We start from the raw sequence: 27,000 nt of genomic DNA, 5'->3' as shown, positions 1-27,000 counted from the left end.
GTGCTAGTTAAAACATGCCATAAGCAAGCTGTTTGATTCATTTTGGACAATCATTATATTTACAGTTCAATCTAGAACACAGCCCTTTTTTTATTCAACTGTTTTCATCCTGCTTTTAGGAACATACTTTCTGCATGATTGAAGTCTATTGTATTGAATTTAAAAATCATTTTAATTCCTATATATAAGGATAGATGGTTGGTGACTGTTTCTTTTGTTCAGTATAAAATATATGATATCCACTGCCTGGCTTCATCCATGAATTTTTACATTATTATTATAATATTTTGCAATATTATTACATTAGTGTTCTTTCATTTTCCATTTAATGGGTATTCATTTGGGTTTTAATATTTCCTCTTACTGTAAGGAAGTCAGGTGTTTTCTCAGACTATACAGCAACACATGGAATTGCTTCAGTGTCTTCATTAACTCTTCTTAGACACAAAAGAGATGCTTTGACAAAAATTTAGTCTATTATTTCACCCAGGATATGCCCATTTTAGGCAAAGTTTCAATAAGTATCTATATGAACAAGAATTACCTTTTTGCTTTATAGTTTGGAAGATTTACTCCAAATAGCTGTACAAATTATGTATCATAAATAGCATTCTTATTACAATAAGCCCTGAGTATATTAGATTGCATGTTATAGTCTGATTATAAAACTTGGAATTGGATGGAAGAAAAGAGGTTAGTGCTCTTCTGTAAAGGGAAGCCTTCCCTGAGAGAAGCCTTCCCACCAGCCTGGTTCTAGAGCCACATCAGTCCCAAATAAACACACAGGAGTCTATAATAATTATGAAGCTGCTGGCCTTGCTTGTTTCTTACTGGCTAGCTCTGACTTAAGTATTTATCCCATAATTGCTAATCTAAGCATTTCTCTTACTGGAGAGGATTCCAGGCTTCCTACCCCATGGTGTTACATCTTGACTTCTGTCTTTCTCCTTCCCAGAGTCCTCCTGGACTCCTAGTCCCACCTATCTTGGTTCCCTATTTGCCAACAGTGCTTTATTGACATATACTCAGGACTTCCCCCATCAGTCTTCAGGCATTGTATATGGATGTTTGTACTTGGAAGAATTCTCATGAGTGAAATTGCAATTTCTACAACAGTCATACGCTCAATTTATGAAGATACCAATGACTTATTTTTGAATACTGCTATTACCTCTTTGCTGTCATTGAATACAACTTTCAAGAGTACAGTTAACTTTGTATGTCTGTCAAGATTGTTATAGGCATTATTAGTACTCATCATTGCATAGATGTTAAATAGATTTTTGTTTCGTATTTTTATTCATTTTCTCCTGCCTAATGATGTTTGTTAACTTTACATGTTCCTTTAGGCCACATTTATCTCCTATCTTTTGAAATATCAGATCTGGGTTTTGGCTGAAGGATAGTAGGCGTTAAAACAAACTATTTATTTAAAGCAACTGGTAAGCTATGAAAACATACATATAAATATGGTAATATCTTTCTTATATAAACCCTGTCTGGAGGACTTATGGAGAATGGTCTTCTGTGTATATGTTTGTCTTATTGGTTGATAAATAAAGCACTGTTGGCCAATAGGGAAGCAAGGTAGGTGGGACTAGGGGTCGAGGGGGATTTTAGGAGTGTAGTAGGGAGTCAGCATGTGATCCTGGGAAGAGAGGATGCACAAGGATGGCATCCTTGATAAGTCCTAGTAAAAAATATATAGATTAGTAGTTACTGGTTAAGTCAGAGATAGTCATTAAGAAACCATAGCTAAGCCAGGTGGTGGTGGCGCATACCTTTAATTCCAGCACTCAGGAGGCAGAGGCAGGCAGATCTCTGTGAGTTCAAGGCCAATAGCCTCCAAAACAATACAGAGAAACCCTGTCTCGTAAAAAAAAACATAGCCTAATGTCAACAGCTTTATAATTAATATAGTATTAATTAATTTATAATTAATAAAATGTGTGTTATTTGGGGTTGATGTGACATTAGGACCAGGCTGGTAGAAACAGTTCAGAGATCAGAGAATTGAACCTGCAGCTGGCTAGCCATAGAGGTCTGGAGGTCTGTACAGACAGACACGAAGTGAGGTAGCTGGGTGGAAAAAGAATATGAGCAGGAAGAAACAGGAACTTGTTCTCTATGTGCTGAGATGCTAAGGGTGTAGGTGTGGCTGTGGCTTGCTCCTTCTCTCAGATATCTCAGCATTTTCCTCTATATTTCAGTCTTTTTATCTGACTCTGTTTCTGTTTTTAGATTTATTTACTTATTTATTATGCACACAGTGTTCTGTTTGCATGTATCCCTGAGGGCTGAAGAGAACACCAGATCTCATTACAGATGGTTGTGTGTCCTCATTTGATTGCTAGGAATTGAACTCAAGACCTCCGGAAGACCAGGTAGTGTTCTTAACACTGAGACATCTCTCCATTTCTCTGACTCTGGGTTTTTATTTTCTAGACCAATTAAGAAATCCATTTCCATATAAGTAACATTATACAAACTAAGGTTGTCCTTATGGACTTCAGAATATGTGGTTTTTGTGTGTGTGTGTGTGTGTGTGTGTGTATAAAACAATAATTTAAGAAGAGGCCATGACCAGAGAGTCTGGGAAGCAGAACCTTGATCCAATGACTGATGGAAACAGAGGCAGAGTAACAAAGCTTAACACTGAGCTGAACTCAAGGAACCCGGTGATAGAGAGGGAAGACAAATGAGCAAATGGGTTAAGACTGGAATGGTTTAACCCCCAGAAACAGCTGACTGAACAAGGGGTAGACACGGGGTAGACTGATGGCTGTGAATCCAACAGAGGACTGACCAAGACCCCCTGAATGTGGGTGTCAGTGAGGAGGTCTAGGCAATCTATGGGGCCTTGGGTAGTAGATCAGTATTTATCCCTGGTATACAGATGGACTTTGGGTGCCCATCACATAATGAGAGATGCACTCTCACCCTGAACTCTTGGGGGAGGTTCTAGGCACTGTCCTGGATGAAATGACAGACTAGACTATGGACACAAGCATGGAGGGCCTCACACTCCCTGGGGAAGGGAGGGAGTACTGGGGGAGTTGGTGGGAGGGCATGGGAGGAGGGGAGGGGAAGGGAGAGGGACCCGAGATTTTCATATTAAGCAACCTTGTTTCTAATTTAAATTCAAATTTAAAAATAAAAAAGAGGCCAGAATTTGAATGAGAACAAGGAAGAGTATATGGGATGGTTAGGAGAAAGAAAAGGGTAAAGAAAGCTGTTATTTCAAAAATGAAAGAACAACTAAATCTATTAAAAATGGGGACAGAGTTTAAATTAATCTTCCTGATAAGCAAGGATAACACAACCTACAAAATCCATAGATAATCCAACAAAACCACCAACACCAGGAATGAGAAGCCCTCTTTCAAGTTGTTGATCAAGTTTATCTTGCATATGTATTTTAATCCCATGGCTTAACCTGATATGTACTTCAAATTTTTAACTGTCTTTCTTAGTCACATCAGAGTTTTGGTAATCAAGGCTATTTCATTTTAATTTATATTTTTGTTCAAGTGGATTTGACATTGATATTATTTTCTTTCAATAGATTTAATATTGCTGCTATTCCTCCTTAAATTCTTAATTGAATTGACCAGTAAAACTCCCTGACTAGAGAATTTGATTCTGGAGATGTTTATTTTGTTTTGAAACAGAAAAAGAAAATTTCAGACACAGAAAGAGGAAGATACACTTTATCTAGTCTTAAAAGAAGGCTTGATTTGGGATGATATTGAGATATAGTTATAGATATAAAGACCATTAGCAGATGAGAATGAGGTGTCTTAAATTTGTGTACTATAACTGTACTAAGGTAATAAAATGAGTCTTAGAATTTCAGAAGGGAATGCTCCAAAGAATTCCAGAAACCTGGAACAGCAATGAGGGAACAAGGTATCAGTACTCTTCACACTGTGTCAGAAATTCTCATCTTTATTTCTGGTAAAAGAAACAGCTGCCAAGGAAGCACTCAGTGATACAGAAAAGTCACCAAAACTTTCATGAAAATAAGCAAGGATAGACCTATGCATACAGGATAACTAATAAGCAGGTCTGTAATACCCATCTTATAAAATATTTATTCTCCAACTTGGACTTCTTTACTAACTTAATCTGTAGGGGAAACTGTTGGTGATGAGGCTATGAAGGGATTACCCATTGCTGTGAATGTGATGGATTTTTGAGGTCAGGTGAACTCAGAGCACTGTGACAATATACAACACATACTGACTTTCTCTTTGTTGAAGGCCTCATGTCCCAAAGCACATATGTGGACTGAAGTTGAAAAATTCATGACATATATTGTTCAGAATATTCAGTAATATGATGTCTCTGGAACTTTTGTTGTTTCTGCTGCTGATGTGTATGTGATTTGTAGGATACAAAAGTAATTACTTTGTCAGTCAACAAATATTGCAATCCTGGTTCATTTACATAGAAATATGACCTTTTTGCAAGAATCCAAGATACTTCTCTGCATGTAAGCCTACAGTTAAGATTTCCATCTTAACTTTCTTTTGCTTTCACCTAATCTGACCACTCTTCACAACAGACACATTTTCAGTGTGTCATGAGCATTAAGAGCTGTCTATCCCCGTGGTCTTGAATTATGATTCTAGATATAACCATACTTCTAGAATTATTGTTATAATTATTGTTATAATCCAAAGATCATGTTCATCTATAGCTATTTTAAAAAAGCATCTATAGGTATTATACTTAATTTTGGCATTTACTTTCTATATCATGCATATGTATATATATATACCATAAAATTAATGATATCAAAATGAAAATAAAATTAAGCAATAAGTAATGATTATATTTATTCTTCTTTCTTTTTATTCCCCATTTCTAGTTCTGGGTATCTAATAGCCAGAGACAAGTGGTTCATACTAAGTAAAAACTTAATCCATCAGCATTTTGGTATTATACTATTTTAATAAATATCTTTGCACTATTTTTCAGTATACAATTATTTTTCACATTTATAAAGGATTTTAAATAGTTTCCAACATTTTCATTAAGTTTTATTAAGTTTTCCTGTAATAATTTGATATTACAGTTGCCCCAAATTACTGTATGTTATTTGTGGCTATTGTGAATGGTGATGTCGCTCTGATTTCCTTCTCAGCCTGTGTGTCATCTGCATATTGGAGGGCTCATTTGCCAACTTCTGTTGTTCATATGGTAGACTTCAGTTTGTTTGAATTTGCTTTTCATGTTCATGAACTGAGATGTGAAGCTTAGTTTGGTTTTTGATTTAGCAAATAGAATACTTTCAGTCAACATCAAATTCTAGTTTTTAGATGAATGAATTGGATAAAAGTTGTTTTCTGAATTTCAGAATGTATGTGTATTAGAAACCTTTTACTATCAGTATTTATTTACCAATCTTTTTTCTGGCCCGAGTTTCCTATTCAGTTTTTATATAGTTCACTGCTGCTTCACAATTCCTTTTTTGTGATGTCCCTCATAGTTTTACATACTCCTTCATTTTATGTGAGCCCAATTACTTCTAGTAAATGTATTGACTTTTAAGTTATCATGTGCATTTTCTTTACCTAATAACATTTTTCAGTCAAAAATAGCATCATATTCTTAATGACTTTAAGCATCACCATTTCAGAAACAGGACTCAGGGATGGTTAAAGTTTCCACGTGCCCAGTTGAACTGGAAATATTTAGACACAAATTATTTTAACACAATGTAGATACTGAGATATACAACATCATAAACAAGCTAATCTGAATTTCCCTCAAATTCTTTAGTTTGTAAACCTGGTACTCTTAATATGCTAATTCTCTGTAGCACAAGAGGTCTCATGCTTTGAATTTTTTCAGGTTTTTATTTTTGTGAATAAAACTTTTGTTGCAAAACATCTAACATTTTCAGAAGATATTAAATGATATGTATTGCATGCTGAAATCCATGGGCTTTAAAAGCTCAAACTGTACACTATTATGTATACAAATATTAGGCATTGTATGTAAATGATATGAGTTGAAAGCATGATGAGCTAGGAGCATGCACATTCCTAATGTTTTGAAAAAAGTGGAAAAATTAGCAGAACTTGTTCAATTTTATGTTTCTTTTTGTCCAATATTTCACACAGTGGTCTTTTCTTTCTGTTATGCTGTTTTATTTAAAGGAACAAGTACAAAATGAGGCAAATAGTTCTTTTCTATACTTTCCTTAAAAGGTTATTTTATTCCTATTTCTATATATTTTTTCATACAGTCAGACTTAAAATGTGTATTTTATAGTGAATATTTGCATGGTTGTGAAAGTGGAAGACATTAACATAAAATGAGTTAGCTTTCACCATAATAACTATGAATTTTTATCAGAATAAAATGTAATTTTTAAATAATTCTCAGTGATGTTTTTCTCATCTTTTCAATTTGATCAAGGAAATCTGGAGCACTTTAAATAACTTCTTAAATTTAGAAGATACATTAAATAGGAAGGGACTTGTGGAAAATGGAAAAGCCTTTCCATTAAAGGTTTCAACTATAACATGCTCTATTCAGACAGAAACTAAACATAAAATGAGAGGTTTTTCTCTCAACTGAAAAAGCTAGAGAGTAATTAAAGGTAATTGGTATGTTATTATTCTTAAAAGGCTCCTTTTCTTTTCTAAGAATACAAGGGAACAATTGAACAGATAAAAAGCAAACTATAAATGGCCAAATGGTCCCTTTGTAAAACAACGCATTTCTCTAGACAAGATAGTTCAGACTGAGAAAAAGCAGGAGTTATGTTTGTTTGGTTGGCTTATCATACTAGACAGAAGTGTGTTAGGATTTTAATCTCAAGGTGCTGAAATATTTTAACAACTCAAATATAACATGATAATCTTCAGATAAACCAATTGGCATACTTTAATGTAAGGCCACTAAAGATCTACTTAACAAATAAAATTGAAAATATTTCAGTAATTGACCCACTTTGGGAAGTCCTTGCTCTTGCCCTTTTGTTACCCAAAACATGCATATTTTTTTCCAGATTGCATCCATATAAGTTCTCATTAAAGTGCCGTTTATCTGACACTCAGTACCTCAATGAACTCCTTACAGATTTTTCCTCTTTAACTCAATAGAGTGACATCCTTGTCATCACACATTTAGTTTCTCAGTGCCGCGCCCACTCTGCAGCCTGTGTCCTAGAATGGGCTGAGGGTGCTGGGATTGATGACACAGAGACCAGTTGGTGATGCAAAGAATGCTTCAAGAAGGCTCTCCTTTATTCTTACCCTGGCTGGTTATACATACACTGACACCAGAGATGGCAGTGGGTGGGTCAGGAAGAGGTGCTTAGTCTTTGCAAAAGGTCAAGGTCAGGGTGTTCCCATGGGTGAGCTTTTATCAGGAATTTATTGCTCCAGGCACTGCATTGTCTCACAGCTGCCTGCTCCTAGGCCGATGGGGAAGTGGACCTCAGGCCAAGATCTGTTGTTCCCACATCTCAGCTCTGACAAAACTCTCACAGTAGCTCCTACTCATTCATCTGACCTCAAAATACTATCTAATACCTGTATTCTTGTATTTGTATTCTATTGAAAAATTCCTGCTTTATTTCCTTGATATGTTATTTCCTCATTTATCTTCTTGAGTTGTTACTATTTGTTCTACTTTACAGATTTAACTGCAGTTTCCCCATTTTCATGAACACAAAATATGATATTTTAAAGCCTGACTTTTACTTTACTGCAGGTTTGTTAATGAATGAAGAGCTAATTTACAAGTGGGTACACTTATTCTTTGTAAGGACAAGGTTAATATATTGATTGTGAATCATAGAAAATGACATCACCATGGGATAAGATTTACTTTAGAATCTAGAAAACTTGACACAGTGAGTGTGAGAAAAATGCATAAGTTTAAGTCTATCAGTCAATACTGACATTGTGTGTGTCAAATGTGCATTTTATTTAATTATTAAAAGATTTTCTAATACCTAACATTTGATAACACAATTTACATATATTTCTAAATTTTTCTCTTTCTTGCTTTATTGTCATAAAGAAAGATTACATTTAAATAGTAAATATTTCCATTTACTTCTCTGGCTCTTACATTTTCCAGCCTATACAACCTGAGCCCTGGTATGAACACTGTGATATTGATGTCTCCTTCATGGCTGAACATGCCACCACCTCTCATGTTCCACATTTTGACTACTGTTAATTGATGTCTACTGCAAGAATAAGCTTCTCTGATGAAAAACAAAAGGTTCACTAATCTATGTGTACAATGATTAAATACATAGGGACAGTCTAACTTGATACCCATTCATGAAAATAACAGTAGGAAATTGCCCCATAAGTCCCACAATCTTTGTAAACACTGGTTCTTGGTATAGATCCCAGTTCCAAGAATGAATTCCAACACATACCATGAAACTTAAAAGCAAACAGAAAGTAGTTTGTTACTCTTATAATACTTGTGATAGTACTTCAGTGAGCCCATCTTGCCATATTAACCTTTATGTTAGCTCACAGGAATAAAAACTGCGCAAAACTGATAGTACAGGCCATTTCATATATTATCTCACCGAGGTTTTGAAAGCATATAGAAGACCTGGGCAAGCTCAAACCAGATGAAACCCAACATGCATGGGGAGTAGACACAATTATCCATTTCTAACTGATGAGCTTATTGACAATTGGTAACTTCTTGGAGAGAGAAAGACTCATCTTATTTTAAGAGTGTGATATCTTGTAGATCTACCACACTCCAAGATTTACCTTATCCTAAAGAGTGTTTGGGCAACAGAAATTGGACTCAATTGACATTAAAAAACTTAAAAAGAGAACACAAAGTTGAACAATAGGCAGGTAGAATGAAAAATGAAGGATGTTGGTGAGATGGTGTGAATAATATAGGAATATATTACATACAAATTCTAAATAATAAAATAAAATGTAAATTGATGTGTACAAACACATTCATGTTAGTCAAATCTTTAATAAAGTAACATATTTTAAATGTACTTATCACGGAAGAGTGCTTTAATAGATAATGAATAGCATGTTATACATCCAACAGAGAGCCTAAATAATTCCTACAGCTAAATTTTCCTTATGTTGGTTGATTTTAGTTCAGTCAAGGAAACTGAAGGCTGTGCTGTCATCTTAATGGATTTGGTGTGTGTTACATCTCTATAAATGAGGTTCTTATATTGATGGACCTCTTCACAAACAGAATCTGGAAGGTTGGTATCACTGAAATCGTTTCCTCAATGTGTATGTCTCTACACATTTCAGTTGGTCAGCTGAAACGTGACTTGCAACACTGATGTAATTTTCAGATTCATAACACGGATATCTTGATTTTATGGTTGTTTTTGCACCAACCACCAGAACTGACCAGTGCCATTTACCAGACCACCAAGGTAGTTTCTCTGAGATTCTACCTGCCAGTGTCACTTATCAGATAAGCAATTTGATTTCTGTGGGATTCTCCCTACCCATCTAAGGGCCTGTTAGTCCTTCCATTCTCAAGGATGAAAGAAACATAAAAATTATCAGGATTGTGATGTTCATTTAGGGAGGGAGTGTGATGATTAATGCTGATTGGCTACTTGATGTAAGTGATACTCTTCTAGAGGTCTAATGCAATGTAACTTTGTGAAAGCTGGTGACACCATATCAACAGCATACATTAGGGTCTGGGCAAATAAATTGGCTGACCTCTTCATGGATCCTACATAGGATAACATTATTTCTTTCTAGTAAAACATCAGATGTAGCAGTACCTGGGTGAAGGAATTGAGTCACTAATGGTATATACTTGGAAATACATATAACTGTCATCATTTCTTGTTATGCCAGCTTCTCTGCATTCCAATCACCTTTAAGTCACTTATACTTCATCATGTCTCATTTCCCATGATTCTCTTGCAAAACACAGAAAGTAAAGTAATCATGGACTGAACATTATATAACTAGGAGCAAACAAATCCTTTCCCAGTTTGTTTCCTTCAAATATCTTGCTACAGCTATGAAAAAAATCACCAATACAGGGAAATATTTCTGTATGGTCTTGCTTTGTTGACTTTTTCTTGATCTTAAAAATATTCTTCATTCACTTATGTCATTTCTCCACCTGAAAGAACACAGATAGGCTTTGATACTTAGTGTGAATTTTAACTTATCTAAAGGCATCTGTAAATGACATACATTCTTTAGAACATTGTTTATTTTCTACCCAAATCCACTTTTTCTCTTTTCCCTCTTTACCACCTACCTGTCTTCCATTTTCCTTTCCTCCATCCTATTGTGAAGTTTCCAATCTTTCTTTTCTAATATAAGTCAATTTTAATGATATAGATAAAATTAGAAAAGGAGACAAGAGGGAAATTACCTAAGTTCAACAAAATGTGTCAATGAAAACAAGATATTATCAAGCTCAGATGCATTCTGTAGCACAATATTTATAGATAGAAATTTATTTTTAAATATAATAACAAATATTAGAATCCACTTTCTGAAATTTTTTGTGAAAATTTTAATTTTCATCTCCCCATGAAATTTCAATAAATGAAAAAAGCAGAAATGTTCAATGAATAAAAAGAATGGAATCAGGACATTCATTTTCTTCTTTTTTTCCCATTGTGATCATCTTAGCCTTACTCAGAGAAACAAATCATTATTCACCAGAAATCTGCTGAGATTAGGGGATAAATCCTTATTTTCTTTATATTAATTTCCTATGCTTTCACAACAAAATAATACAAACTAATTGCCAATTACATAATTTCCTTTTCTAATCATAGATTTTAAAATACAATTCACAAACAACAGTGGGCATACACAGTCCCTGAAATCTCAGTGGTGAAGATATTCTGTGCCTCCTCCAACCTCACATTTTTGCAGGCATCCACGGATTCAAATAATATTTTAGTTTAAATTCTTTAACATTTGTTAATTACATGTGTTGTCACACCTAGTTACATTCTCTTGATTAAACTACCCACATTCATGTTTTGGGAAGTGGTAAATGGTATTTGTTTTAGGGTTTATTATACACTCAGCCCATGAAACACAGATCATTCACTTGAGATAATTTTGAATTAATTCAGAATCTTTATGATAGTGTATCGTATGTGTGTACATATATTCATATAAAATATATATATACATATATATGTATACCTATATAAGATAGATAATAGATATGATGCACTGATAGATGGACAGTTAGAAGATAGATGATATATATATACATATATAGATAGATAGATAGATAGATGGATAGATAGATAGATGGATAGATAGATAGATCATAGGATAGATGAAGTCACAACCCAGTGTTAGCTCACCTGTCTAACCCATGGAAGGCTCGAGTTTTGAGGCTAATTTTGATGTGTACACATTTAGAAAATTAAAAGAAATTGTTATAATATTAAGAATTACTTATCAAGAATATGAAATGACCTTCACTTTTGATGGATTTTAGTTTGAAATCTAATTTGTTTGAGACTAGGATAGCTATTCCACCTTATTTCTTGGGTCCAATTGATTGAAAAATCAAATCCAAACCCTTTACTCTGAGGTAATGTCTGTCTTTGCAGTTGAGATGAGTTTCTTATATATAACAGAAGGATGGAATCTGTCTTCATATACATTCTGTTATCCTGTGTCTTTTTATAGGCAAATTAAGACCATTAATATTGAGGGAGATTCAGGACCATTGAGTGTTAATTCTTGTTTGTTTTTGATTTGTTGTTGGTGGTGTTATTGTTTGTGGATTTGCACTGTTTTGGTTTTTGACATTTTGTAAAGAGGGATTATCTATTGCCTATGTTTTTGTGAGTGTAGTTATCTTCCTTAGGTTGAATTTTTCCTTCCAGAACATTCTGTAGAGCTTAGTGAATTTGTATTGTTTATATATGGTTTTGTCCTGGAATAGCTTGTTTTTTGCATCTATAATGATTTGAAAACTTTGCTGGGTACAGTAGTCAGGGCTGGCATCCGTAATCTCTTAGTGTTGTAGAACATCTATCCAGGACCTTCTGGCTTTCAGAATTTCCATGGAGAAGTCAAGTATGATACTGATAGGTTACTTGAATTTATCCTTTGCTACTCTTAATATTCTTTATTCTGTATATTTCAGGTTTTGATTATTACGTGACAAGGGGTCTTTTTTTTTGGTGTTCTGTAGGTTACCTTTTCTTTCATTGGCATGTCATTCATTAGGTTGGGAAAGGTTCCTTCTATGATTTTGTTTAATAGGTTTTCTGTACCTTTGAGATGGGTTACTTTGCCTTCTTCTATACCTCCAGACATAAACTTTAGAAAGAAACCAACAGAAGTTATGACCCAATTGGGTCTAACAGAACTTTGTAGAACATTCCATCCAAACACAAAAGAATATACATTCCTTTCACTGTCACAAGGAACCTTCTCTAAAATCAACCACATACTAAGCTGATGTTGCAACGATAAATGGCACACTTACTGAAAATAAAACTAAGTATTTATTTTAGAAATTACTCACAAGATACCAAACAAGTAACCCAGATGAGCTGAGTAATTTTCCACCGCCGAACTGAAAGCCAAAAGCTGGAAAAAGAGACCAAGACTTCCGTTGTTCAGTCTTTTATACCTTCCCCCGTAACGCCCCTAGCCATGCCCAAAAGTGGGCCTGGCTAGTGATGTAGTTCACTGCCTATGTCCGTATACATCTTTAGTCATGCCTAAAGTGTGTATGGTTAGTGGTGTGATAAACCGCTCTTTTATTACCTCATCTGTATGCACCTCTAGTAAGTCACATGGCTAATGACAGCATTGTTTTCCTGCCACAATTCCCCTTTTAGTCTAAAAAGGATATTTAAACTTAAACCAACTAACTTGTGTCAATGAACAAAATGATCAAACATCTATCCCATCTAAACCTAAACTTATCTGAAAGAAACACCCAAATCTGTACACCTCCTTTCATTCCCAACTCTAAAATAATTGAAAACTAACACTAACAGATATAAACTATCCTATAATATCAATAATAGGGAGAGGGCATGGAATTCTCAAAACTACTTCCTGCTGAGATGGGACAATGACAATCTCATGGGGACCTGTGAGAAGAAAAATATTAGTTTAACAAAATCTTCAGTACATCAGACAGTCTCTGTATGACAGGAGATGCTTGATTGAAATTCCTGACTGGGGTTCTAGTATTGATTGAAGCTCTCATCTGAAGCTCTGGCCAGATTGTAGAAGATGTGCTGTTTCAGTTCCTTGGTCTGGAGTTGTGTCGAGTGATGTAGTTTCAAGCCAATATAGTGCTTGTCAGGTGGAGTCAATGATGTGGGGCAGTTCAGATACATCCAGTCAAATAAGGTGGAATCAAGGAAGCGGATCCTCATTCTCTTTCTGAAGCAGTTGAAGATTGCTGTCAGGAAATCCCTTGCTCTCTGGAAAACTCAAACATTAATGTTAATAAATAAATATTATAACTTTTATATGTATGCATACTGTAAGAGGTGACAATAGGGAAGATGGTAAACATGAAGGAAATTAGACTTTTCAGAAAAAGAAATCCACAGATAACAGTCCCAAATTTTCTTTTCTTCTGTCTTATATCAATGGCTCTTTGATATAATACAGAAATTCTGAAATTTATTTAAATAATATGCTTGAATTTAGAGTAGGAGAGCCAATCCAACTCCAAAGCCAGCTTCAGTTAAATGAATTGGGATTGAAGTATATGAAGAAACAAAGATAAAAGGCTACTATGAAAAACAATATAGAGAGATTTAGAGTTTGATACCACACAGTGAGTTATTGTTTGTTTGATGGTCCTCAGGGTAGCTATTCATTCCTCAGGAATCCATAAGTCCAGTATTCTTTGCTAAGTTTACCTGTGAAGACAAAAAACAAAACACTTCTCTTTCCTTTTAGGAGGTCACTTTACCCATGGTAGAATATGAATTTGTAGATGAGCTGTTACCTTCCTCCTCCTGATTTGTCTTCTGTTCTGATCGAATCTTCTAAATTTGATGGAACCCAAAGCTTTTCTTCTCCTGTGGAAACAAAAGAATAACCCCTTCCCCAACGTAACTCATATCCTGGTTTCCAGACTGAGGTCATAACATCCTTAAAATACACCGGTTGGTGCAGTTCAGAAGCCTTCTCTGTAGTCCAATGTCTTTCTGCTGCAGTTTGTCCATTTCATCAGCATTAAGAAAATTCAACGTTAGTAAAGCATTATGTAACCTGTGTTTAGGGGTCTTTGTCCCCCTGGCTGTTTATGGTTCGTTTAGATCTTTCAATCACTGCTTGTCCTGTGGGATTGTAAGGTATACCAGTTACATGTTTTATATTATAATATTTGAAAAATTGTTCCAATTTACTGGAGACATATGCTGGAGCATTGTCAGTTTCTTTTAGGTATAGCCATAACAGTCATCACATCTAAGAGATGTGTAATAACAGAATCAGCACTTTCAGAGCTGAGGGCAGTAGCCCATTTGAAGCCTGAGAACGTGTCTATTGTATGGTGTACATATTTCAAACTGGCAAATACTGGGAATTGAAATACATCCATTTGCAAAAGTTCATTTCTGTTAATACCTTTAGGATTACAACCTGCTGGTAATGGAGTTTGATTGTAGAATTAGCAACTGGGGCAATTTCTTACTATTTCTTTGGCTTGATGCCAGGTGATGAAACAATCCCTCTTTAAAACTTTGTTGTTAACATGGTGTTTCTTATGAAATTCTGAAGCTTCTAACACATTACCTATTAATAAATGATCAATTTCATCATTCCCTTGTGCCGGATGTCCTGGCAGACCTGTATGGGATCTGATGTGTGTTATTATATAGGATGAGTCCTGTTTCTGATGGTTTCCTGTAATTGTAAAAACAATGAGGTTACTGACTATCAGGAACAAATTCTGCAGTCTCAATGTGCAAGACAACTCTTTCTGCATACTGAGAATCTGTGACTATATTGAGAGGCTCTGTAAAGTCTTTAAGTACCATGAGAATGGCATATAACTCTGCCTTTTGTATGGAGTTGTAAGGGCTTTGAACTACTTTACTTATATTTCCTGATTTATACCCTGCCTTACCTGATTTGTTTGCATCCGTGTAGAAGGTAAGAACTCCAGAAATAGGTTTTTGTCTCACGATGCATGGAAGGATCCAAATTGTTTTCTTTATGAATTTGATTCTCTCTGTTTTGGGATAGTTATTACTAATACTTCCCAAAAAGTCACTGCAAGCTATTTGCCAATACTCGTTATCTTTCCATAAGGAAGAAATTTCCTCATTCGTTAAGGGTACAATAATTTCAGCTGGGTCTTTCCCAGTCAGTTGATGAAGCCTGAACTTACATTTTAATATCAAATCGAAGATCTTTTCTATATATATTTTCAATTTTTTATTCTGTTTATGTGGCAGAAATACTCATTCTAGAATGATGTCTTCCCTCTGCATTAATATTCCAGAATACAGTCCAGATTTGGATCCACACGGTCGACATGTGCTTCTAATATTCTCTTTTCTAGCCATTCTAATTATTTTCAGCCTCCGCTGATAGTACTCATGGGCTGTTTAGGTCTTTATCTCCTTTTAAATCCATTTTCAGGTGTTTTAAATCATGCCCTTTTACAACAATAATTGTCTGTAATTGAGAGATTTCTCCTAATAGTTTTTGAAGATCATTAAGAGTCCGGTAACGATCTCTTCTGATCTGTACTTTCTGAGGTCTAATTTTCTGAGCATCTATTTTATAACCTAAATAGTTAATAGAATCTCCTCTTTGTATTTTTTCTGGGGCAATTGGTAATCCCCAGGGAGGCAAAGTTTCTTTTATGCTGCAAACATCTTTTCCAAACTATCTTTATTTGAATCAGACAGTAATATGTCATCCATATAATGATATATTAACAAATGTGGAAATTTTTATGAATTATTTCTAGAGGTTTATTCACAAAATATTGACACAAAGTTGGGCTGTTTAACATACCTTGAGGTAGTACCTTCCACTGGAATCTCTGTACCGGACGGGAATTATTATAGGTAGGTACCGTGAAGATGAACTTTTCTCTGTCATTTTCTTGTAGCGGTATGATGAAGAAGCAATCTTTTAAATCTGTAACTATAATTGGCCAATTCTTAGGAATTAGAGAAGGTAACGCCATCCCAGGTTGTAGATACCCCATAGGCTGAACTACCTTGTTGATGGCTCTAAGATTAGTAACCATTCTCCACTTACCAGACTTCTTCTTGAAAACAAAAACAGGTGAATTCCATGCACTAGTTGATTCCTCAATATGTCCAGCATCTAGCTGTTCCTGAACTAACTTCTCCAAAGCCTCTAACTTCTCAGATGTCATAGGCCATTGACCCACCCAGACAGGTTCATCTGTCAGCCATTTTCAGGGTAGAGCTTTTGGTTGCTCTGTAGGTTTGGCACTAGCATCCTGCTTCTGTACAGCCTGTACATTTGGCATCTGTTTTCTGTACTGCCTTACTATATTCTTTCTACCACTAAGAGCTTGTCTATAATTTCTAGCTGATACAGGAGGAATGTTAATCTGCATATTCCATTGCTGGAGTAGATCATGACCCCAGAGGTTTATAGCAATATCTGTAACATATGGCTTTAACCTTTATTTACAGTGGCCCATGAGGTTAGGAGCTCTCTGACAAAGGGAGAATGAAGACCATACAAAACAATGGCCTCCTTGATTCCCTTTAGATCCTTCATCTGTATAGGTTCCCAGTGATAAGCAATGGGACCATTTGATTGTTTTTTCATTGCTGGTTTTTCTGTTACAGATACTGGGAAAACCATAGGTGAACACATAGCAAACTTAGGGAGATCTTTCTGGCATTTGAGAGGTGTTGGGAAACTCCTGTCCTGAACTGTTGCCTGTATATCTGATTCTGAAGTATCAGATTGAATGTCTTCTAAATCCTGCAGTCTATTCATCATTGTTACCATGAGCTCTTGAAGTTCTTGGGACAAATAATTTTCTAAGGACATCATGGAATCTTTCATTTTTTTAAATTCATCATTTACACGTGATTCCAAATATTTAATATTCTCATTCTTAGAAAGTACCTCAATGGCATGTAAACTGCATTTCACAAATGACATTCTATCAGTTAGTTTGTCATTGCTCTCAGACATGGAACAATTCTTTTCTGTTAGCATTTCAATTTTATGTTTCAGTCTTTGTAGTTTGCTAGTAAAATCATCAAACATGGAACAGTTCTTTTTGTTAAATGTTTCAACATCATGTTCCACTTTTTCTATTCTATCTGTTGAATACATTTTTCCTGAAAGTAATTCAATTTTGTGTTCCATCTCTTTAAACCTGTTTGTCAGACCTACGTCATCATTTTTAATATCCTGAATATTTTCTATCAACCCTTTCTTACTATCCTGCAAGGAATTTTGCATTTCCTGAATTCTTTGTATTAGGATTTCAAAACTATCCTGCGATAAACATATGACCTGTATAAGTTTTGTCCTATTTTTGAGCCATTTCTTTAGCAAAATTGTATTGATTATGAAACTGATAATCACCATCGTGGGTAGGAAGTACCTTTCAGGTAGGTCCTCAACCCTTTCTAAAATCCCATCCATACAAAAAACAAGAAAATTCTTAACATCCTGCATCATAATGTTAGCTGACATTGTATAAAGCAGTTAAGTTTGTTACCAGAGGAGTTTAATTCAGGCCAAAATCAGCAGGCCGCCAGCGAAAGAGCACGTGGCCGAAGTCAGCAGGCCGCCAGTAAAAGAGCAGGTGGCCACGAGAGAAATCTCAGAATACCACCTAACCTTACTGGCAGGTAGAAGGTGCTGGTTCCCGGTGGCAGGAATCGTGCCTTGCCAATCGAAGTGGTGAGGAACTTAATGAAAGGAGAGTCCACGTGTGCCTGGTCGGGCCAAGGAGCAGCCGCTTTTCTGGGTGCCTGGATCCGGATTCCAAAACTTCTGACACCAGCTGATGCTGTAACAATAAACAGCACAGTTACTGAAAGTACAACTAAGTATTTATTGTAGAAATTACTCACAAGATACCAAACAAGTAACCCAGATGAGCCCAGTAGTTTTCCCACTTCCGAACCAGAAGCTGAAATCCTGGAAAAGAGACCAAGACTTCCTGTGTGCTGTCTTTTATGCCTTCCCCAGTAACGCCCCCTAGCCATGCCCAAAAGTGGGCCTGGCTAGTGACGTAGTTCACCGCCTACATACGTATACTTCTTTACATCTGTCTGTATACGTCTTTCGTCATGCCTAAAGTGGGTGTGGTTAGCAGTGTGGTAAACTGCTCTTTTATTATCTCTTCTGTATGTGCCTCTAGTAAGTCACATGGCTAATGGTGGCACACGGCTTCCTCCTACACTAGGCAACATAGCAAACCTCAACAGGTACAAAAAAATTGGAATAACTCCCTGTGTCTTATCAGGCCACCATGCTTCAATGTTACAATTCAACAACAACACAAATTGTGGGAACCCTACAAACTCATGGAAATAGAACAATACACATTTGCACCATTGCTGGGTCAATGAAGAAATAAAGAAAGAAATTAAAGATTTCTAGAATACAATGTAAATGAAGATAGAACATATCCAAACTTATGAGACACTTTGAAAGCAGTACAAAGAAGATAGCAGTAAGTGCTTATATGAAGAAACTAGAGAATTAACAGAAAACCTGAAAGCTCTAGAACATAAAGAAGCAAATTCACCCTGGAAGAGTAGATGCCAGAAAATAATCAAATTGAGGGCTGAAATCAGTAAAGTCAAACTAAGAAAATAATACACAGAATCAATGTAACAGAGAATTGTTTCTTTGAGAAAATCAACAATATAGACAAACCTTTATCCAAACAGACAAAAGGCAGAGAGAGAACATGTAAACTAACAAAATGAGCAAAGAAAAAGGGGACATAACAATGAACACTAAAAAAACCCAGAGAATTTTCAGGTCATACTTTGAAAATCTGCAGTTCACAAATTTCTAAAATTTAAAGGAAATGGACAACTTTCTGGATTGGTATCACTTACCAAAATTACATCAAGAACAGATAAGGAATTTAAACAGACCTATACAGACCTATAGCCACTAATGAAATAGAAGCAGTCATCAAAAGACTCCCAACCAAAAAAAAGTCCTGGCCAAAATAACTTCAGTGCAGAATTCTAACAGAAATTCAAGGAAGAACTGATTCTAATACTATTCAAAGTGTTCAACACAATAAAAGGAGGGTGTTCATTGCCAAACTCTTTTTGTGAGGCTACAATTACCTTGATACACAAGTCACACAAAGACACAACTATGTAAGAGAGCTACAGACCAATATTCTTCATGAACATCTCTAAAAAAACAATCGATAAAATGCTAGCAAATAGAATCCAAGAACACATCAGAAAAAAATTCAACATGACCAAGTAAGCTTCATCCCAGGCACATAGGGATGGTCCAACATATCAAAATCTACCAATGTAATCCACCATATAAACAAGCTACAAAAGAAAAATCACATAATCATCTCAATTGATGCTGAAAAATCCTTTGATAAAATCCAACACCCCTTCATGATAAATGTCCTGGAGAGATCATGGATAATAGGAACATACCTGAACATAATAAAAGCAATATACATTAAACCAACAGCTAACATCAAACTCAATACACTCCTCTAAATTCAGGAAGAAGACAAAGCTGTTCACTCTATCCATACCTCTTCAATATTGTACTTGAAGTTCCAGCTAGAACAATAGGAAAACAAATGGAGATCATGAGGATACAAATTGGAAAGGAAAAAGTAAAACATTCACTATTTTCACATGATGTAATAATTTACATAAGTAACCCAAAAAATTCTACACAGGGATTCCTACAGCTAATAAACACCTTCAGCAAAATGGCAGGATACAGTGTTAACTTAAAAAAGGCAGTAGCCCTAATATATAAAGAAAGTAAATCATCTGAGGTAAACATCCAAGACACATCACCCTTTAAAATAGCCACAAACAACATGAAATATCTTGGGGTAACATTAACAAAACAAGTGAAAGACCTATATAGTAAGAACGTTGAGTCTTTAAAGACAGAAATTAAAGAAGATAACAGGAAATGGAAAGATTCCCCATGCTCTTAGATAGGTAGGATCAACATAATAAAAATGGCAATTTAGCCAAAAGGCATCTACAGATTCAATGCAACCCCTGTAAAGAGAAGCCGTTTCCTTGTCAGCTGCTTGCCTGTGCTCTGCTACGTTGTAGTCCCCAAATAACACACAAGAGGCTGTATTAATTATAAAGATGTTGGCCTTGCTTGTTTCCTACTGGCTAGCTCTGACTTAAGTATTTACCCCATAATTGTTAATCTAAGTATTTCTATTACCGGAGCAAAGTTACAGACATCTTATTTCTCTGTTGGGCTACATCATGACTCTCTGTGTTTCTCCTACCCAGAGTCCTCCTGGATTCCAAGTCCCACCTGTCTTGCTTCCCTGTTGGCCAACAGTGTTTTATTGACATATACACAGGATTTCCCCAAGAAATCCCCATCAAAATCTCAGCAGAATCCTTCAGAGACCTTGAAAGAACAATTCTCAACTTTATATGGAAAAATAAAAGACCCAGGATAGCCAAAACAATCCTGTTCAACAAAGGAATGTCTGGAGGCATCAACATCCATGACTTCAAGCTCTATTATAGAACTATAGTTCTGAAAACACCTTGGAGTATTGGCACAAATGTACAAAGGGGGACCAATGGAATTGAATTGAAAACCTTGATATTAAACCACACACCTAAGTATGATGCTGGCATAACTGGATGCTGGCATGTAGAAGCCTGCAGATAGATCCATGTCACCATGCAGAAAACTTAAGTCTGAATGGATGAGAGTTCTCAACATAAATCCAGCCACACTGAACCTCTTAGAAGAGAAAGTGAGAGCCACCATTGAACAAATTGTTATTGAAGACCACTTCCTGAACATAACACTGGTAGTACAGACACTGAGATGGACAATTAATAAATGGGACCTTCTGAAACTGAGAAACTTCTGTAAGGCAAAGGACACAATTAACAACACAAGAAAGCAGCCCACAGAATGGGAAAAGATAGTCACCAACACCCCCCTCTGAAAGAAGGCTGATCTCCAAAATTTACAAATAACTTAAGAAGCAAGTCTCCAAACCATTAAAGGATCCAATTAAATGTGGGGTACAGAACTAAATAGAGAGTTCTCAATAGAGGAGTTTAAAATGGCTGAGAGACACTTAAGAATGTGCTCAACATCATTAGCCATTAAGGAAATGGAAATCAAATCTACTCTGAGATTCCATCTCACTCCGGTTAGAATGGCTAAAATAAAAAACAGCAACAACAGTTCATGCTGGAAAGAATATGGAGAAACAGGAAACTCCTTCACTGCTGGTGAGAGTGCCAACTTGTACAGTCACTTTAGGAATCAGTATGGCATCAGTCTACAACAAGTCCCAGCAATCCAACTTTTAGGCATATACCCAAATGATCTTCTTCCATACAACAAGGACATCTGTTCCACTATGTTCACAGGAGCAGAATCTGGAAGCCACCAGATGCACCTCAACTGAAGAGTGGATAGAGCAAATATGGTACATTTACACAGTGGAACACTACTCAGCAGAAAAAACCCCAACAACAATGGAATCTTAAAATTTGCAGGCAAATAGATGACACAAGAAGAAACCATCCTGTGTGAGTTAACCCAGTCACAGAAAGAAAAACTTGGTATCTCCTCACTCATATGTGGATTTTAGACATGAAGCCAGGGAGTGCCACCCTTCATTACCAACACCTGATAGTCTGGGATCAGGGAGAACCCTAAGAGAAACATGCATGGTACCTCTGAGAATTGTAAAGGGACAGGATCTCCTGAGTGCACTGGGATCATTGGGTGAGGAGACAGGGAGCTGGGGTAAAGTGAAGGGGAGAAGAGAAGAGGTGAGTAGAACACGGGGTAGCAGGAAAGTTGAGTTGGGGGAAGAATAGTGGAGAACAGGATGAGAAATACCATAATTGAGGGAATCATTTTAGGTTTCAGGAAATATCTGGCACTAATGAGATTTCCAGTAATCTACCAGGATAACAACAACTGGCAAACTAAGCAATAGTGGAGAGGCTACCTTAAATGCCCTTTCCCAATAAAGAGATTTTTCAATCACCTTGTATGCCATCCTAGAGTCTTCATCTAGTGGATGATGGAAGCAGAGGCAGATACCCACAGCTATATACTTAACTGAAATCCTGGAACTCATTTGCAAAGAGAGAGGAGTAATAAGCAAAGGGGTCATGACTGGGGGGTAGGTGAAACCAACCCACAGAAACAGCTGTCCTGAACAATGGGGAGCTCAAGGACACCAGACTGATGGCTGAGATGCCAGCCTGGGACTGATCCAGACCACATGAAGGTAGATATCAGTGAGGAGGCCACAGCAATCTTTCAGTTCTCAGGTACTAGATCAGTATTTATCTCTTGAATCTAAATGGACTTTGGGAGCCCATTCCACATGGATGGATGCTGTCTCGTCTTGGACACATGTGGGAGATCCTTGTCCCTGCCCAAGATGATATGACACACTTTGAAGATCCCCATGAAAGGCCTCACCCTTCCTGGTGAGTTGAATTGGGATTGCATAGAAGTTTGGGGGTGTTGCTGGAGGCAGGGGAGTAGGGGAGGGAAAGCAAGCTAGGATTCACATGTGAAGCAAGCTTGTTTCTAATTTAAATGAATAAAAACATTTAAAAATTAAAAAGAGTCATTGTAAATGTATCACGTATCACATAATGCTGCTATAAACATAGTGGAAAAAAATCCGTGTATGATTGTACATCTTTTGGATATATGCCAAAGAGTGGAATTTCTGGATCTTGTGGTATACTGATTCCCATTATCCTGAGCAATCTCCATACTGATTTACGTAGTGGCTATACCAGTTGGCCATCCCCCACCAGCAGTGGAAGAGTGTTCCCCTTTTTCCACATCCTCTCCAGCATGAACTGTTGCTGGTGTTGTTGATTTTAGTCATTCTGACCTGAGTGAGATGGTATCTCAAAGTTGTTTGATTTGCATTTCCTTAATGGCTACTGATGTTGAGCACTTTCTTACGTGTCTCTCAGCCATTTTAAACTCCTCTATTGAGAATTCTCTATTTAGTTGTGTACCCCACATTTAATTGGATCCTTTGGTATTTTGGAGACTTACATCTTAAGTTATTTGTAAATTTTGGAGATTAGCCCTCTTTCAGATATGGGGTTAATGAATATTTTTCCCATTCTGTGGGCTGCCTTTTTGTGTTGTTAATTGTGTTCTTTGCCTTACAGAAGCTTCCCAGTTTCAGGAGGTCCCATTTATTAATTTTTGAACTCAGTGTCTGTGCCAGTGGTGTTACTTTCAGGAAGTGGTTTCCTGTAGTCAAATTTTTCAAAGGTGGCTCCACTTTCTCTTCTAAGATTTTCAGTGTGACAAGATTTATGTTCAGGTCTTTGATCCATTTGGACTTAAGTATTGTACATGGTGATAGACATGGATCTATTTGCAGTGTTGTACATGCCAGCATCCAGTTATGCCAGCACAATTATTGAAGATGCCTTCTCTTTTCCATTGTATAATTTTAGGTTCTTTGGAAAAAAAGCAAGTGTTCATAAGTGTGTGGATTAATGTCACAGTTTTCAATTCGATTCCATTGGTCTGCCTGTCTATTTTTGTGCCAATACCAAGCTGTTTTCAGGACTATAGCTCTATAATAGTCAGGGATGGTGATGCCTCCATGCATTGCCTTGTTGAACAGGGTTGTTTCGGCTATCCTGGGTCTTTTGTTTTTGCATATAATGTTTAGGATTATTCTTTCAAGGTCTGTGAAGAATTGTGCTGGGATTTTAATGGAGATTGCATTGAATCTGTAGATTGCTTTTATCAAGATATCAATTTTTACTATTTTGATCCTACTTATCCAAGAGCATGGAAATGTTTCCATTTTCTTGTGTCTTTTTAAATTTCTTTCTTTAAAGACTCAAACTCTTGTGATACAGTTCTATCACTTATTTTATTAGGTTTACCCCAAGGTATTTTACGTTGTTTGTGGCAATTGTAAAGAGTGATGCTTGTCTGTTTCTTTCTAAGCTCTTTTATCATCTGTATATAGTAGGGATAGTGAGAGACTACCTTAAGTGCCCCTCCTTTATAATGATTTTGATGACTATCTTATGTGCCATTATAGAACCTCCATCCAATGACAGACAGAAGCAATGGCAGACACTCACAGCTAAACACTGAACTAAACTCCTGGAACCCAATGACAGAGATGGAGGAGTGATAAGCAAATGGGTCAAGACCATGCTGGTGAAACCCAGAGTAACAGCTGACCTGAACAAAGAGGATATCTTGGACCCTATACTGATGGCTGAGAGATTAGCATGGGACTGATCCAGAACCCCTGAATGTGGGTGTCAGTGAGGAGGCCTGGGCAATCTATAGGACTTTGGGTAGTAGAACATTAAATATCCCTGGCACACAAATGGATTTTGGGTGTCCATCCCTCTCAATCTGGACACTTTGGGGAGGGCCTAAATCTTCCCCTAGAAAGAAATGACAGACTCTAGAGATCCCCCATGGAGGACCTTACTCTCCCTGGGGAATGATTGGAGATTGATTGGGGTTCTAGGGGTGCTGGTGGGGTGAGCTGGCATGGAGGGGTGGAAGAGGGAGCTGGGACTGATGTGAAGCAATCTTGTTTCTAATTTAAATATATGATTAAAAATTAAAATAAAGAGCCATTGTTCTATTTGTCATTCTTATACATATCTCTTGTCCATGAAGTACTTTAACTGTTAGGTTGTTCGTTTTTCCATTACAATTAAGAATATTCCATGAATAACATATAATCTCATTGTTGTGTTATGGAGACATTTTTTTCAACTCTTATGGAAAAGGTAAATGTATTGTTTAACAAATGCAAAAACTAAATAATTTATTGCTACTTTCCATGGGTGACTTGCACTAAATGAATAGTTCAAACAAATTTCTAAAAGACAGGAGGAGAAAACATTGGCTACCTCAGAAGGGAAGGAAAATTGTTCTCTGAAAATAGATGGGGAAGTCTCTCCTGAAATACTATCAATGGAAGTTAAAATACCCGTAAAAGGTTTTCAGTAACTGGGTCTGCACAGTGCCTCAGTCCCTTTGAAAGACAAGACTGAGAAGAAGAAATGTAACAAGAAATAAAGAAATATGGTACACATTTGTGAATGTAAATGTATAATAAACTTATTTTTGTATTAATCTCTGTATAGAGAATTTGAAACTTGAGTCCTTCATTTGTCTTATGAATGTTACCATATATACATATATAAATACATTCCATTTAATATATATGCATATTACTACATATATTAAATGAATTTTTATATTTTAAATAGGTTTGAAATTGCATTAAAGCAATAAAATTAATATATATCATACAACTAATATTCTTTTAATATCTTACATTAAGACAAATCCTTAGTAAACATTTCCATTTCATTGAGGCTTTGTTTTATTTTGTTTGTTGTGTTTCTTTTGCTTTTTTCCCTCATAAAGTATTTAAAAAGTTGCCACAACCTACATGGCTTTGGTCTTGACCTGAATGAGACAATGCAAGAAAGAAAAGAATGACAGACACATTAACAGAAAAGTTTGGATCAGGTAGACCATGAGTTCTGGTGGCAATATATAGCAGCCTGGACTCTCCACGTGTTTTTTGCAGACAGTGTGAATGAGAGTATGCTTTATCTAATCTCAGTAGAACTTGTCTGCAGCAAAGCATCTAGGGCTGAACTCATCTTTGAGTGGGAAGCTGCAGCTTACACTTTCCCCATTCTTCATCCACTGGTAACTCTTAACAACAATCATTCTTAGGCTAGAGTAAGGATTTGGTATTCCTCTGAGTTTGATCTTGACTCATCCATAATTAAATTTCTATTTCCAAGCATATTATAGTGTCTTTTGTAATTTTTTTGCTAAGTGTTTTTTTAAGTAAATGTTAATTTGATCAATTAATTTTCTATTTTCGTTTTTTATAATTGCTTTAGCAAAGAAGCTAAAGTAATTTTTAAAAAGTTAATAAGCTAAAAGTTTTTCAGAAATGTATTTAACATTCTGTTTCAAATGTCTATGCAAACTTTAGTTTCTTACTTTCAATTTAGATTCTATCCAACATTACCTTAATTTGAAAAAAAGCCTAAAATATGGGGAAAAGTATAAACTCTGAAAAGGACATTTTCTCCCTGGCTCTAACCACCAATATATCAGTGAGATAGAAGATACTTTTAAATTCTTCTGTTTAAACGCCAGTATTTAATAAAGTCTTCCCACTGTGTCTTTCAGAAAATAAAATTAATAAAAGTAAATCATTAATCAAACTCACTATGTATGAAATTAGAAATAATATTAAGAACTATTCAAACATAGCTTGCATGTAGTAGCAATTTGATCTCTTAGGAAATTAAATTTATTAAACCAAAATGCCACAGTTAGCATTCTGCCTCATGAAATTAATAAAGGAATTCTAGTTTGTTAATAATGTAAATTTTCCAATTAAGCTTTATTTGTTATTTCATGAAGGTTTCAAATTAAACTATTAAGTCTTTGTTCAATCAAGCTTTAAACTTTATTTCAATTTTACAGAAGGAGAATAAATTTTTATACTACAAATGCATGCAAAATACACTTTTGCATCTACAGCTATAGTACTCTGAACATGTCTCATCTCACCTGATCTCAAAAGTATATAAAATACATTTTTGGAAATAAAAAGACCAGATTCAATATCATTCCTGTGCTCAGTATAATGTCCATGTTTGACGTAACATGAGAATGGGCATAGTATTTCCATTCTGTGGTTGAATTGTGGATGCCAATCATGGATATCCTACATAGGGAAACTATGATTATTCACAGAAACAACACAACTGCT

Source organism: Mesocricetus auratus, unplaced genomic scaffold, assembly GCF_017639785.1.
Source record: "Mesocricetus auratus isolate SY011 unplaced genomic scaffold, BCM_Maur_2.0 Super-Scaffold_100011, whole genome shotgun sequence".
Lineage (NCBI taxonomy): Eukaryota > Metazoa > Chordata > Mammalia > Rodentia > Cricetidae > Mesocricetus > Mesocricetus auratus.
Note: the sequence above shows the minus strand (reverse complement) of the source record.